The sequence below is a fragment of the Notolabrus celidotus genome, chromosome 19, assembly GCF_009762535.1.
Source record: "Notolabrus celidotus isolate fNotCel1 chromosome 19, fNotCel1.pri, whole genome shotgun sequence".
Taxonomy (NCBI): Eukaryota; Metazoa; Chordata; class Actinopteri; order Labriformes; family Labridae; genus Notolabrus; species Notolabrus celidotus.
In genome coordinates, this window is record NC_048290.1 from 30,480,685 (window position 1) to 30,498,477 (window position 17,793).

Below are 17,793 nucleotides of genomic sequence, written 5' to 3' on the forward strand. Positions count from 1 at the left end.
GACAGCTTCCAAAAGTAGTGACTCAACTTTCATCACTGGCAGCTTATAACAACTCTGTGCTTGGTTTGCCATGTTATGTGCATAGGAGTATTGCTGAGTATTAAATCTCTTAATGGTCTTGCTCCTTCTAATTTATTATATTCGCTTTTATCATATGAGCCTGTGAGGGCCTTCAGGTCTTCGAGAGGTGGACTTTTTTATTTTTTTATTTTTTTATTTTGTTTTTGCAGGATTATTCCAGTACAACCAATACAGTGTAATAGTTAACAGTCTTTTTCTGTTTTTAAACACACACACACACACACAAACAACCGTCCTCCCACCACCCCACTCCCTCAAACCCCAGCTCAAATTAACAAAACAGAATGTAAAATAAAATACAATACAATCAAGTAATACGTGGTACAGACATAAATAAATAAGTAAGGAAATAAATAAATAGAAATATAAGATGTCGTTCATAAGGAGTTTGATATTAGTTTTTGTTTGCTGCTCGCATCCCAGTCAGAAAGAGTCTAAATCGGGCAGCATTGTCCACATGACCCATGTCGGCTCCAGGCGCCCACCCTTCACTGCGCAAAGGCCTCTAATGGGGGGGGGGGGGGGGGCAGCCACCAGGGAGGGGGGCACGTAGGTAAGAAGTAAGGAGAAGGTACTGAATTAGCGCTGCCGTCTATGGGGTCAACTCCTTGGGAGGGAGGCGGTCTACATAATCAAGTAAAGGCCTCCAGTGGGTATAAAATTTATCCGATGAGCCCCTGATGGTGAATTTCATTTTTTCCAATTTTAGCAGACTTAAAACATCCTTTAGCCAAACTCTGAATAAAGGTGGTTGAGAAGACTTCCAAAGCAAAAGGATTCTTTTCCGGGCAACCAGGGACACACGAGAGGTGGACTTTTAATCTAAACAAAAGTGAGAACAAAGACCCACGGTGAGGCAGCTTTTTATCACTACGTCCCTCAGCTGCTGAACTCCCTACCTGAAGATCTGAGGGGTGCACTAAGCATAAACATTTTTTGCTCATCATTTTGTTGTAAATGTAAAACTAACTGTGGTACTTAATGTCATCTGATGTGGTCCTGTCCTAAAGTTCAAAGTTTTTGGCAATCTGTCCAAATGGAAATTAAGAAGATATTTAAAATTGATGTTCCTTTAAACCCATTTAGTTTTGTATTGGGATTAGATTCAACCTATCAACGAAAACACAGATACATTCTTAGAATTGCTCTTTATGCGGCACGGCTCACTATTCTCCAGAAATGGCTGGATGAAGAGTCTCCTGACATTAAAATGTGGTATGAAAAACTCATGTCTATTTTACCATTAGAGAGATTATCTCATGTTCTCAGAGGCACTCTTGAAGTTTTTATAACAGACTGGTCACCAATAGCAACTTATCTGAAAGAAGAATGGGTAAGAGTAATAAGTATAGGGGGATCAAATGTATCACATTAAAATGTTAAATGTATACAGTACATGTTTCAGGTTGTGTTTGCTGCATGTACTAACACTGTGAAAGAAAAATTTGTCTTTTACTTTATTTTTTTTGTCTTGTTTTGCTTTGTTTTGATAATGTTTTCTGTGAGCATTATGGGTTTATTTTCTTTGTGGGGTTTTTGTGTATTGTGAAATCTTTATTTAAGAATAAATATATTGAAAGACGAAAAAAAAAAAAAAAAAAAAAGCTTAAACATTTTTAAAAGCAAACTCAAGACCAAGCTTTTTAGTCAGGCTTTTAACTGAGTCTTATTCTTATACTAGTCTTATTCCATCTTACTTTATTTATGCTGTCTCATTTTAAATTATTATAGACACATAGATTATTTATTCATTTATTCATTTATTTATTTTAAAATGTATTGTCAATTATTTCAGTTTTTGTTTAGTAATTCATTTGATCTTATCATCTTGTGATTTTTACAGATTACCTCTCAGCATTTTAATATTTTATTCTGTTTTACTTTGCTGTATTTACTTTTTGTGTAGCATCTAGACTGTTCTCCACTATTGTCCTCAGTGGCAGATCATGTAGTCCAGCTACAGTTGACTCGCACTGTCCTGCTCTACTCTGAGAATTTGTGTTCAGCTCTTCAGTGACCCAGCACTTGGTACTTTGGTCATTATTGTGGTGATGTTAATTGTTGATGATGATAATGGAAGGTCTTAAATTGTTTGGTTGCTTCATTGTAGATGTTCCTTATTTTGTTATGAAAAAATAAATAAAAATTCCTTACTTACTTTTGTGCCTTTACACTGCTTGGCAGTACCTGCACCCAAATGGACTTGAAGCACTTTGTTACTCTTACTGATCTTGTTTCCTCTTGTCTAGATCTTTGCTTGTGTTGTTCTTGTTCTCATATGTACGTCACTTTGGATAAAAGCGTCTGCTAAATGACATTGTAACATTGTAACATTGTAACATCTTAGTTTCTATTCCTGGTTTCATCTTTTAGTGTTTTATTATCTTAGTCATTTATTTTATTTTGGTGAGTTTCATTTCCTGTGTTGAGTTTTAACATCTTATTTTACCTCCTGTGTTTACTCATTAAGATATCATTACAGCGTTTCCTCAGTTCGTTCAGAAACTTCTTTATTATTATTATAATTAATTTTACTATTGCATACATCATGTTCTGTACCTGACATATGGATTGTGGGACGGGTTTGGGGTCAGGGCTGGGGCTGGGTTTGGATTAGGATGTGGATATGTGGGGTCTTTTTATTTTCAGTCAAGTATCAGTCAATTTAGTATGACATGTTAATTAAACTAGCCCTGTGATAGGTTGGCGACCTGTCCAGGGTGTACCCTGCCTTCCGCCCGTAGCCAGCTGGGATAGGCTCCAGCCCCCCGTGACCCCTAACGGGATAAGCGGTCAAGATAATGGATGGATGGATGGATGTTAATTAAACGTAATTGGGTGGTTAAAAGTATTTCAGATTCATGGATAAACTTTACATATCAATTTCAAAGTTGTTTTTAAAGCTTTAAGAAGTGAGTGGCAGTAAAAGAGCCTAAGAGTTTTTTTCTGAGCTGTTTCCATGCCACATTACCACTCAAGGAAAAGGGGAAAGCATTTAGAGTACACAGTGAATAGATAATAAACTTAAAAATGATGGTGTTATGTGACCACCCAAAAGGATTTGAAACAACTGTCTCAGTCATTGTCCTATTGCCAATATTGCCCCGGTCCTTCAGTGTTGTGTATTTAGTGTGAGTAATGCTCTGCTTGACATAAGAATGGATGTGAACAGAACATAATGTCAGTAGTGGGTGCTGGCCGGGAAGTGTTTTTTCATTGCTAGCTGTCATAACAGAAGTGTTTGGTCATGCATCTCTCTGTGCCTCATGCAGCACATCACTCAGCACTGTAAACACATGCACCAGAGGACACACACACACACACACACGCACACACACACACGCACACACACCCACACACACACACACACACGCACAGTGAGGCTCCAACTTCCGGATGCTAGTAAACTCTTGCAGCATTCTTCAGTAAGTGAATGCATTATATTCAGCGACACTCGTCACGTCAATAAGTGTTGCAATGAATACCAAGCAGTCAACCAGACACAAAGAGGATCTTATGTTAGCAGACAGAAACACAGAGTGACAGAGACTGATAAAGGACAACAAAGCTAGAATTAGACAGAAAGGGAAGGCACACAGAGATGTCTTGGCAAGAATGAAATAGATTCAGGTGAGAGGACCAAGTAAGATGTAATTGTGGAATTAAGGTACTGTGGTGCTGACATGCCATCTAGTCTGTCTAAAGAGAAACCTCAATCCAATTTCTCCTTTTAGTGCATTTCTACCATCGGACACCTCCTCTTCCCTCCTTTCATTCAGTCCCCTCTGTCCTTTTGTCTCAGATCACATCCCCCCCAGCAGCTGTACCCCATTGTTCAATCCCATAACATCCTTCGACTGCAGAAGTGTGAAAGGTGTGCAAAGAAAACACACAAACACACAATCTACACTGTAAATAGTGTATTTCAGTAGTAGTTGAAGTAATGTAATGTTTTGATTGAGTCCCATTTAAGGCTGATTTATACTATTTATACTATACGGATCAAGGCTCCATCTGATGATGCATTTGTATACATAAACCGGAAAAACTTTCCTTCCATGAATGTGCAGCTGATATGTGTTACTCAATGTTGTGGCCCGGTGGCCCTGTGGGACGCATGACAGCTTACTGCGTTGGCACCCATTTGGAGAATGGAGCTGTGAGAGACGGCTGGCTTGTCCGTAAGAATGTAGTCTTCTATACAAATGCATGTGTTTTATATGTAGAGACTAGGGGTGAGCCCGACTAAGGATTTGCTTAGTCGAATCTGATCCATCAGATTTTGCCCATAGTCGACGAATAGTGGAATGTTTGTTGTTTTTCCTTATTGACCCAAAGTCTGCATGATGGTGACCGCATGACAATATTACACATAACCATTACAATTAAGAGACTCATAGCTTAAAGTAAAAGGGACAACAGAATATTATAAGTATAAAACTTAGATTTTTTAAATCTATATTGCAAAAATAACGAGGTGATGAAGGAGAGAAAACTCAAATAAGGAACAACGCGCCACTATAGAGCAAGGAATCAGGAGATATTTAAACAGTGTTCACACAGAGGAGAGCAGCACTGTGGAGGGTAGTTTGTCCAACTTAAGACTAAACATTTGTATAATGTTCAAAATCAAACCTGAACCAGCTAAAGGGTTTTTAAATCTCTTAACAGAACCTTTTAAAACAGTCTTTCATCTCGTCTTTGTCCGCTTGAGTCTTTTCAAATTGTACGTGAGGAAAACCATCGTGTGTACGGGCAGAAGTGCGCTCCTGTCTTTGTTGACTGGTAATCCTGTCTTTGAGAATATCCTCTCTGATGGTGTAGAGGTGGATGGGATGCTGTGGATTGTTTTTGAGGCTTCAGACAGCTTTGGGTATTCCTCCTGGTTCTTTTGGCCCAGTACAGTTTTTGTGTGGTCCGGTAATCCTTGATCTCACAGCCCTCTTCATGAAGCTGCTCCTCATCTTCATCACTAGTTTTTAGGATCAACTGAAGTTTTATTTTCTGACATTTTGAGCTGCCATGAACGTAGAAAGATTTAAAGACCAGCTGAGGTACGTCTGCTCCACAGGTCCTGCTAAATGGGAGAGTCCACCTTTAATTACCAGGGGAGATTTAATTACCACTTTAAGGAGATTTAACACTTCAAGAGCTGTTCTCAGAATTACATTAAATAAGTCTATATTTATATTAAATAGGATATATGAGACACTATTTTTAAGGGAAACAGGAAAATAATGTAAAATTAGACATTGAGCACCCCCATGGTTTGAATGGAATGATCCACATTTCATATGCAAATATTCGACTATGAGATTGGCAGTCGACTAAGACTCGTTAGAATGAATCGTTGAATATCCGACTATTTGGGGTCACCCCTAGTAGAGACATACTATTTTATATCCATAGAAAATAAAATGTGCTTCCTACATTCCACTGCGCCCAAAATCATTTCAATCTCTGCCTCAGAGTAGTTCTTTCTTCACTCTCTATCCTTCTTTCCTTGCGCCATGATTGCAGGGCAGGCCGACCAGGTGGTTATTTGCTATTCATGGGCGGGATTTATGCTAATTGATGATCACCGTCAGTTTACGATGGGTTGGCATTCATGATCTTACACACCTGTTTACATTCAAATCTGAGTTTCCCGCGCCGTTCATGAATCCAGAGTAGAGTTTTAGTAGTGTGAGCTTTTATGTGCAAATCTACACACAGATTTACTCACTTTAATGAATGAGACCCACTGTCTGTAGAGCAGAAGCTCTGTTCAAAATTAGAGCTCACTGTGGTGTAATATGTTTTGATGTATTATTTCTATTTATTATTATGTTAACTGAAAAAAATGTATAGTAAATTCTTAAAAGGATCAAATTGAGTCTTGTTTTTTCTTTTTTCCCACCCTGCCAACTTCAATTTGTAATTATTGAGACAGCATTTTAATTTTATTTAACAAACTAAAAATTCACACTAAGGTGACTAAAAATAACTTTCCCTGGAACCATATTCTTCGGTTGAAATGTAGCAGTATATTAAAGGTGACATATCATGCAAAATTGACTTTTTAATGGTTCTCTACCTGAAATATGTTTCCCTGGCATGTCTACAAACCCCCCGAGAATGAAAAAAATCCATTCTGCCCCTGTTCTGATTTCTCCACCTTTCTGTAAATGTGTGTGAAACCAGCCGTTTCAGACTTCAGTGTTTTTGTTACGTAACAACAATATCCGGTCTGTCACGGAGTCAGAGCTCGGAGCTTGTTCAGCCCATAGACTGTATAAAATAATACTGAATCCCTCCTCTGTTTTTCATTACCTGCACAAATGTGTGCTAACAAGGAGCTCAGGAGGGAGGCATGCTAGTTGTAGGCTGTGTTAATAAACACAAAGGTCAGTTTTACTCCCCACGTCTGCAGATTTGAAGATCTAGTGGATGATTTTTATTTATCATGGATAAGTGCTAGCGCTAGTTAGCATAGCTACATAGCTACATGTCGTAGCTGTAGCTGTGTACCAAGACACACGTCGACATACTGACAAATAAAACAACAAGAAACACTAAATCTGTGACCAATCCTTCAGAAAGGTCCCGCTGCCTTTCTGGCAGAGGTCGGTTTTACTCCCCACGTCTGCAGATTTGAAGATCTAATGGATGATTTTTATTTATCATGGATAAGTGCTAGCGCTAGTTAGCATAGCCACATAGCTACATGTTCGTAGCTGTGTACCAAGACACACGTCTACATACTGATAAATAAAACAACAAGAAACACTAAATCTGTGACCAATGGTTCAGAAAGGTCCTGCTGCAGGCGCCTCTCCGTCAGGATCAGATTCAGAGGGTTGAAGTAACGTGATCTCTGAGCAGCCGTGTATATTCAGCCAACATGTAAACATTAGATGCTGGAGAGCCGAGGCACATCCACTTCCGGAGGGGGCGTGGTCAGAGGGAAAACAGAGTGTTCTGAGGAGGACTGAAGAAGAGGACTTTTCAGGCAGACCAGAATCTGATTTCAAAGTGTTTTTTTGAGCATAAACTTTAAAGACATGTTTTGGGGACCTCTTAGACCAATATATATTGATGAAAAAAGCGTGATATGTCCCCTTTAATTTAGGGTTTTGCAAATAATTGAGTTTAAAAAACTGGAAAATTTAATTTTGAGTTGGATTAATGCAAACTGTTGATTTAAAAGCAATCAAATTAATAAGTTCACGTGACTTAAAGCAGTTGTGCAACTCAAACTTGTTAACTTTATTTGAAAAAACTTAATCCATTTATGTGTTACCAATTAAAACAATTCAATTAAGTTGGTCCAACTATTTTCTTTTTCAGTGTACAGCTGTGTGGAGATACTGTCTGTTGTCCAACACCTCCCTGATGTCTTTGTGACACACAGGCGGTTGAGTGGCGAGTTTGCCAATATGTGTTTTTGTGTGTGTGTGTGACAATGATCATGACCTGGAACACACACACACAAACTCCCACACATGCTGTAACAAAAATGACACCAATATAGAGAAGTGTAAAAAAAACTTAATTACAAATATAACACCTCACCTAAACACACACAGACACAAATATGCACATGATTAAATATTTAACAGTCTTATATAAACAGAGAACAGAGAATTTCACTCGCTGTTTGGTCTGTATTCTTTTTTTGTTTTAGTGATTTTTCTGTATTTCCATGTGATAATTGCTTGACTCTTCGGCCTGTAACATTGGGTAAAATGGTAAAAAATAAAATGTTTTAATAAACAAAGGGTACAAACTGCAAGGGCACAAACAAAACTTACTCATAACGACCAAGAACTAAATCCAAAAGAAAACACCAGGAATACACTGGGAACACAGAGGACACAGGAGATACAGTACATACAATGATCCAACCCAGGACAGGGGAAACATCCATCCATCCATCCATCCATTATCTTGACCGCTTATCCCGTTAGGGATAATGCACAGAGTAATTAACACAGGTGTGGAACACAGGTGAAACTAATCAGGTTAATTAAAAAAGGAGGGAAACACACAAGGAAAGGAAGTCAAACTAAACTGGAAACACAGGCATTCAGAACTAATAATAATTCACAATTTGGGTTTCAATAGGGCCTCGCCGTCACTGTGTGTTGGTGTTTGGGCCCTAACTAATACAGAATAAACACGGGGAGGAACCCAAGCAAGAAACACAAGAAAAAAACTAGGTAACACTTTATATTAACTACACACTTTTAAGCATTAATTAAGCATTAATTAATACTTAACTCATCATCTGTAAAGCATTGTTCATACATTAACACTCAAAAATGAGCTATTATGGTCATTATAAACCAGTTATAAACACATTTCCAGGTTATGATTCTAACATTTAGTTAGGGTTAGTGAACACCTTATTACATAGCAAATTATGATTAATTAAGGTAGTCACAAAGGACTTATAAGCTGCTTGTTCATGGTTTTGTGAGCTGATCTAAAGTGAGGACTTGCTTTACAAAGCATTCATTAATGAGATTTAAGACCAGCAGCACCTTAAAACACAGAATCCAAGTTATTGTTCAGTTTTGCAGCTGCATTTTAACTTGTGTTTACAAATGGTTTTATACAGCCAGCGTTTAAATGTTACTGTGTCTTTTTATATATTTGATATGTCATATTTTATTTGAGTTTTTCCACTGTGAGCACTTTAAGTTTGAGAGATTTTCTTTTTCAGTTGCAGAGTATTTAAAGTTCATATGAAGAGTTATTTTGATAAACACGGTTTTATACAGAGGTTGTTTCCTTTTAATGAATACAAGTTTAAGTCCATGTGTTGTGTCTGTGTCCTTATTCTGTTGAATCAATATCTGTGACTTCTGTGTTTTAAGGTGCTGCTGGTCTTAAATCTCATTAATGAATTCTTTGTAAAGCATAAGAAGTCCTCACTTTAGACCAGCTCACAAAACCATGAACAAGCAGCTTATAAGTCCTTTGTGACTACCTTAATTAATCATAATGTGCTGTGTAATAAGGTGTTCACTAACCCTTACTAAATGTTAGAATCATAACCTGTAAATGTGTTTATAACTGGTTTATAATGACCATAATAGCTCATTTGTATTTGGTGAATCCATCATTTATAAAGTATGAACAAAGAGTTAGTTAACACATTATAGAGAGTCATATTCATGAATAATAAAACATTTATAACTGTGTTTGTGCATGATATATAAATGAGTATTAATGTATGAACAATTCTTTACAGATGATGAGTTAAGTATTAATTAATGTTTAACCCTGTAAGACCCAGATATAGAAATACTTGTTTCACCGCTCATATGTTTTTGTAGGGGGACTCTGATACAGAAATTAAAGGGTTTTTAAAATGTTTATGTTAGGTAAGTTTTTAGGGATATGTTGTAATATTGCAACGTTGCATCTAGTTGGGAGCAGAATTTCTGTATTTATACTCACCTTGTTTGACAAATATACTAAACAACTTAGGTTTTCTTTGCAGTGTTGAATGCTAATGTTGCCTCATAACAGCTTATGTCATGGATAATAATCATAAAACAATCATATTTTTTATGAAGTCATTTAATAATTAAAACAACAAAGATAATACTGTATTTACAAAATTTACAAAATCCCTTCTGAGCATTCAAAGTCCGAGTGTCCCAGTGTTCAGCTTTGTTCATTTGCAGCGTAAGTCCCAGAAACAGTTCTTTTCCTCTGAAAGCAAAGACGAACATCACACTTGCTGCGTAGGGTGTTGGTATTTCTATTCTATATAATCGGACACAAACTTCCTGAAGTACTCTAGTGGTGTGTGGAGGGAAATTACATTATTTGTGATGTCTGGACCAGAGAAATCAGTATTGGGACTAATGAAATCCTTTTTTAGCCAATGATACTGGTCGCGGGGCTTTTTGTGTTTGGTAGTTTGGGACTGAATGTTCATATAATCGTCAGCTGGGCAGTCAGTGGACTGTGGATTTTCTTTGTCCACTTTGCATGTTCATCTGCCTCTTGCACTGGTATCAGTGACTGAATCCATCTCAAAATCACTTTCTCCATTTATCAATCCCATCCTGCACACTGGAGAGAACATATCTCTTTGTTGGTCGCATTCTGAAATGGAAAAAGTAAAACAAACAAATTAATAATAAATATGTATGTAAGCGAGTATAACAGATGAGCATATATTCTCCAGGCTAAATAGTTTCAATTCAAATGTAATCTGACTTTCACATTCCACCAAATTTACACTATAGTGTGTGGATGGCCTGTTAGGGTCTCTACTTATCATACTAAAAGGGAACACTTCACATCCCCACATTCCAGAACATTCTCACCTCTCCCTGAACAATACAACAAGCAACCCCCCAAAACATTCAGAACCTGTTTCTGCCTACTCTAATGCAACAAGAAGCTATTTGGGCTAAAAAACAAAGCCCAGGATCAGTTAAATTATATACTTCAACTGTTAATTATTTTAAACTGATGAGACACAGATGCAGTTTCAAATACTGCTACATATAGAATTTCATAAACGGCAACCAAAAATAATTTAATCAATTATTGTCTAAACTCAACATTTTAACAGAAATCACATTAATAGTTTGTATTAACAGTAATCATCATATAAATTATATTTCTAAAGCATATCTGTTCATATGTGAACATGTGAGAAGTACAGTGTCCCCATGGAATGTGTCAGGTGTCACTGCTATTTTGACTACCACGTTGACCCAGGGTTGTAGAATTACAACATAGACATAACATGCTCAAAATCACATTTGATGAATGAATTCCACAATAACTAAATATAATCATGTTATAGACATTGTAATCATCATCAAAAAAAATATTTGAGACATTTTACTCACTTGAGTCATGGGAAATCCAGTCCAATAAAATAAAGAGATGAGTCTGAAGAAAAGTCTGCAGGTTATGTGAGATCATGGCCCGCTTGCCGGACCTATGAACACATTGACCACCCAATGGCAATGCAGGGTGAAACAATAAGACCCATTGACCATGTAAATGTAGTATTTAAAAAAAAACTTTGTTGATTTTTTTTTTAAAGAATATCTTAAACTGATGTTGTAATTTTGCAACCGTGGGTCTTACAGGGTTAATTAATGCTTAAAAGTGTGTAGTTAATATAAAGTGTTACCAAAAACTAAACTAAACATCAACTTATGACATGGCCATTGTCACTTATACATTAATGCCAGTGCAGCATATTTAATCAGGTGTAATTATAGATCTGTGTATTTATGTGCTTTTATACCACTTTCAGTTGAAGTGTAATAGCTAAGTATGGACTGCAAATGTGCCTATTACTGATTTGGTGAAAATATACTTTCATCTTTTTGTAGATATCTAATATATTACGTTTTTTTTTTTTTATCAAAGGTGGGTGTGAATCAATTCATCTGTGTGCCCATGCGTTTTATAGCCATAATAAAGTTAAGAGTTTTATTGATTTGGACTCAGTCCTGACTCACAGCTATCAGCTTCATCTCCACACCGACCCGTATCGACTGCATTAATTCCAATGGACAATAAAACTTAAACTGTTCCACTGATCACCTCTCCAAGACTCTAAACTGATTGTTCGGCACTATTAGTATGGGGGAGGAGGAGAGGGAGGGGGAGTAGCAGGATGGTAGGGCACAAGGGAGGACAGGGAAGCCTTGGGATGGAATGATAGTGAATGAACAAAGATATAATCTTAGAATGAAGAGCATAGAGGAAACAATTTGGATGCCTGTCACAAAAATGGGACGGATAACAAGGTGGAGAAAAAACAACTACAACTTAAAGCTGATTGTTTTCAATGATTCCTGCTCCCAGTTGTTTGAGCTAATTATCTTTCCCTTTTTCTCTGTCAAGTGTGCATGTGAGTAATGAATGGGGAAGGGGGACGAAGAGAGGGCAATAAAGGAGGAGATGAAAGAGAGGAAAGAAGGGTGCTGTGATAAAAAATGTAAAAGCCTTATCCAAGCTGCATAACAGTTTAAACCTGTGAAAACTGGAAGATGAATGAATGTCAAATTGAAAAAGAATGCAAAGCAGGTGTAGGAAAATGAGAATTAGGAAGAGGGAGCACATTTCTCCAGTGTTAGCTTCTCTACACTGGCTCCCAATAAAATGTAGAATAGAATTTAAAATCCTTCTTTTAACCTACAAAGCCCTTAAAAATCAGGCACCCTCGTATCTTAAAGAGCTCATAGTGCTCTATTACCCCTCTAGAACTCTACGCTCCCAACATGCAGGCTTGCTAGTTGTACCTAAAATCTCTAAAAGTAGTGTGGGAGGTAGAACCTTCAGTTATCAGGCCCCCCTCCTTTGGAATCATCTACCAGTCAGGGTCCGGGAGGCAGACACCCTCTCCACTTTTAAGAGTAGGCTTCAAACTTTCCTTTTTGATAAAGCTTATAGTTAGAGCTGGATCAGGCTTGGACCAGCTTTTGTCATGCTGCTATAGGCCTAGACTGCCGGGGGAACTGGCACAATGACACACTGGGATCCTAGCTCACCTTCTTCCCCCCCAACCCCTTCATCACTTACTTTAACTCTGCCTGTCCCATTAAAGTTACTAACCATAGACCTTTCTGGAGTCCCTGAGCTCCATTGTCTCGTAGATTCCTCTGAGCTGCCGAAGACGTCCTCCTGCTGTGGACGATCTGGACTCCAGGTGATACGGACGTGCTGGACTCCAGCGGCAACAGCTTCTACGACTCGTCTCATCACTATCACTTCTCTCTCTTTTACTCCCCTCTATCTGTCTTTCCAGACCCAACTCAGTCGAGGCATGATGTCTGTCTAACATGAGTCTGGTTCTGCTCTAGGTTTCTGCCTGTTAAAAGGAAGTTTTTCCTCACCTCTGTAACTAGCTAAATACTGCGATGTGCAATGCTCATGATGGATTAAGGTGGGGTCAGACTGAGTCTTACCCTGTCTTGGTGTTGGGTCTCTGTTCATAATTTGACATAGTGTGGTCTAGACCTCCTATGTTTGTAAAAGCGTCTTGAGATAACGTTTGTTGTGATTTGGCGCTATACAAATAAAGATTGATTGATTGATTGATTGATTGAATTCCAATGGATGAAGTAGATCTCACAAGAGACTTAGATTGAGGGAGGATGGGAAGTTAGGGACACTGAAATGGGCAGCTATGAAACATTAAACATCCTTACACCATCAGCTGAAACTGTAGTCCAACTATTAGAGGAAAACTGTGTAGGTGAAAGGGGATGAATGATAGCTAAGAATAAGGCTGAAAAGGTTTAAAGTAGGTTATAAATTCTGATAAATGTTTAAATGGAAGTATTCCTGTATGATCAAGCAGGGCAGAAGAGAGGAAAGACAGACAGGAGGATAAATGTTATAATTTGGTGACTGAGTCCACTTAATTAAGCAGAGCCAATTTATTCAGTTCAATCTACTTGCATTAAAATTAAATTAAAACTCTTTATTTTCACACACTGGACACAACAGCAATATTTTAACGAGTGTGTGTTTTGTAACGCTAACAGAACGATGAAAGGTTTCTAAAATGTCTTTCTCACCTGCTAACACTTGTCTGATGTGATGTGTGGCCTTCAGGTGCTTGTTATATTTTGTATCAACTTTTTGCACACCACTTACACACCTGTCACTTGTGATGGATTGATCTTGATAACTCCAATGATGATTTATCAATGGAGTTATTTTTGTGGCTTATTCTCTGTCTGCTTCCTTTTGAACAATGTGCTTTATCTTTATACAACCTACATTGCAGACAGAGCATTCATGTTGGGTTATTTTCAATAATGTTTTTTTTCCCATTCAGTATCACGTTTATAATCTAAATGTGGCAACCTACATTGCTTCCTCATCTTTGGAGGTGGGAGTTATAGAGATTAAGAATCAGGTGATAAGGTGGATCTGTATTCAAGACTAAGGAATTGTAATGCTAAGACAGCTTCTGTGAAATTCACACTGATTTAACTAAATTGATTTGAACAAGTGTATTGATGCCCTGTTTTTAAATCTGAATTTTCTACTACCTCCTTTTTGCTTTTATTTATGCTAAACTTCTGTTTGTATGTGCTTTAACAATGCAAAACTAATTAAATATTTGAACAAAAACAACTCATTTTGTCATTCCTGAATTATTACCCAGCTTTCTTACTGAACTTCCGGTTGTGTAAGATGCTTGATTCTGATTGGTCAAAACCCCTTGACAACCACTTAACAGTCCCTCCAGGATTTCGCGGGATTTTTTTGTGATTGTTGCGGCCCAAATAGCCTGGATTTGCGACAGCTTTTTGAAAAAATTGCGGTGAAAGTTGCGATTTTGCTTTTTCCCCCCCCAATAACATCTCAGGGGCAATTAAATATGCTAAATTACAGTTGTTTTTAGAAAACATTCTTGATGTAGCCACTGACTGCATTTTGATTCTCTTGATTCACAGAAAAATGCCATGAAAGGTCTGTATTGCACATTTACGACGGTCCCTGAATGTACCTCGCAGTGACAGAGGCACTTGACAGGCAGTTCACGCACTCTGAAGTGAATCTGCATCTTTGATGACTTGGAGTTGATCAAAACTTACTAAAGGTGTCTGATGTATCACCAAACTGGATTAAATCAAGCTGTAGACTACCTCTGCAACTCACCACTACACTTTATCATATTATTTTAGCCTGCACATATTAGTCAAGCCTATGTGTTGTTTCTTTGTATTTATAGCTAAGGTTATTGTTATTATATTTTTATTTTATTTTTTATTGTAGTTCTTATTCTTATTCCTATTGTTATGCCTTGTACAAAGAGAGCACAGTTTACTAAAGTCAAATTCCTTGTGTGTTCAAGCATACTTGGCGAATAAAGCTGAATCTGATTCTGATTCTGATAGACGTGGAGCTTTTTACGGTGAGAGCGGCAACAACGTCAAACCTCAAATAGTAAACAGACGTCCCCCGGTTGTGTCTTTGTCACTAACACACACCGGGGGTAAAAATCATCAATGAAGATGAGACAGATGCATGGAGGTGAGGAGAGCTGGTTCATAAAGCACACCTGCTGCAGGTAGAGACCAAGCTAACACTGAGCCCCTCAATCTATAAATAACAACGTTGTCATCGACACCTGTCCTGCCTGCTGTCCTCTCTCTTCACCCGTTCTCTGTGCGTGTTTTGTTGTTGAAAAGTGCCGATCAAGTGAGGACTTACGTTTATGTTCCTAGGAAGTGAAATTGATGACAAAACCGATGACGTACAGGGGCTGAGGTTAAGGTAATTGGTAAGTTGCGGGAAAGTTGCGGTGATTGTATAAAATTGCAAGGCCGCGAAAAAATCGCGCTGATTGGTTGAATTTGCGTTGATAGTTGCGATCGCGAAATCGCAACTTCCTGGAGGGACTGACTTAACAATGGTTGTTAACTTTCCCTAATATGAGCAACACCATAATCACACCATGTCAACCTGTCACTACTGAAACATTTTTTTTTTTTTTTTTTTTTAATACTGCCTGTAATTACTGCTATTTAATTTAAATTCCATTTGTAACATTGTATATATCTAAATTGTATTCTAGCTTTATTTATCTATTTTATTTTACTTATTTTATTTTATTTTATTTATTTATTTATTTATTTATTTATTTATTTATTTATTTATTTATGTTATTTTGTTATTTTTTTTTTTGTTTTTTTTTTAATTTTTATTTTGTACTTAGTTTTTTTTTTCATCTTATTTTTTACTTATTGTAATTATTTTGTACTTATTGAAACTTCTTTCTTGATTGTACTTATGTCTGGGTTGCTGTAACAACTGAATTTCCCCCCCGGGGGATCAATAAAGTAATATCCTATCCTATCCTAACACCAGAGGCAAAATGATCCCACATCATGACAAATCAATCCGTGGAAAAGAGTTCCGGGCCATTTTGCCTCTGCTTGTCAGGCGAGGCAGATGTGTGTCTAACATGAGTCTGGTTCTGCTCGAGGTTTCTGCCTGCTAAAGGAAGTTTTTCCTTGCTGCTGTAACTAGCTAAATACTGCGAGGTGCAATGCTCATGGTGGATTAAGATGAGGTAAGATCAGGTCCTGTCAGTAAGAGTGGACTGGATCTTATCCTGTCTTGATGTAGGTCTTTCTTAATAATTAAAGAGTACGGTCTAGACCTGCTATGTAAACTACACAGCAACCTTAAAAAGCCAATATTTTATCATACATGAGGAAACAGGTCACACAAAGCCGGCAAAGGAAAACAGGGGCTTGGATACAGGCATACATTCATAACACGAGAACCACTCAGACTGAATTCAAGGACAAAGACAAAGCACCATGTAATGATGTTGCTCCTCTAGTAACTCAGCAACACAGTGTCTTAAAGGTACATTCCACTATTTAAGTTGTCACAACACATAACAGTCGAGGAAAATGGGAACACAAAGTTTTGAACAGAGAGTAAAGGAAATAGTCAAATGTAAAAGGCTTCACTTATCTTCTCATGGGTTCTGAAAGTTGCCGGCAGAGAAATGATATTAGAATTGAGAAACAAGGAACAGAGTTGGAGAGCAGAATAAAAAAGATAATAAAAAGAAATAGACCAGAGGGTAAAATAAGGATTTTGTACAACAAAAAAAATGAAGTAGCCTTGTAAGAGCGAGGGGGTAAAAAGGGGTGGGGAGGGAGAGATCAGCATGAAAAAAACAAGGAAAGGATGGCACAACGTGAGGCTAAAATAATACCTTTGAAATGTTTTCACTTGCTGGGTCAGGAGGCTAAATCATTCTCTGCTCTACTGCATCAGAACAGGCAGGAAGCAAAAAGGGGGGATGGGGTAAAAACAGGGTTAGATTGCTTTCAAGTCAAGCTTCTCAAAAGGGAGCTTTTTTTTTTCATTTATTAGGTCGTAATGGTATACAAAAATTCGTGGCTTGGGGGAAAATTATTTTTGGACTGTGTTTTTATACTTTCAGCACATCAGGAAAAACAAAAAATGCATGAAGTAGCATTTTTTTTATTATTTGAAAAATGATGCTGAGTTGTGCTTGCTCCAACCATTAAAGCCTCTGGGAACCCAAATCAACGAAAACGTTCCATGTATGATATTTCAGACCATATGTAAATACTAAAAACTATGTAAAAATATTAGAACTCAACTTCAATCCATTTTTCAAATATGTTCAATTACAATTTTTAACACGTTTTCACTCTGGGCTTTAAGGGGGCTGGTTTGACCTGATATTTATTATGTAATAAATATCCAACCAATCAGAAATGAAACACTGAGTCACATGCACACATGTTCAACAAAACTACTCCGCTCCTGCTCAGACCGTCTCCTGACGTCTCAGCCAGCTCCCTCAGTGTTGTCTTAGCTGTTAGCTTGTTTGCTAATCACGTACTGCCTGTAATCTGTCTGTGTAGCGGTCTCTCTGCTCTTTGCACCGCTGTGCTCATGTGTCCCTGTTTGTACATCCACCGTGAAGATGACAGCTTGTTGTCATTCTTTTATTTTTATAAGTGCGGTGGATTTGGGGAAATTTTGGGACACGGTTGAGTTGAGCTGCGGCTAAAGCAGTCCCACATATGCTCCTCATTTCCCAAGGACCGGTTCACTAACTTTCCCCAGGACCGGTTTCACTAACTTTCCCCAGGACCAGTTCACTAACTTTCCCCAGGACCAGTTCACTAACTTTCCCACGGACCGGTTTCGCTAACTTTCCACAGGACC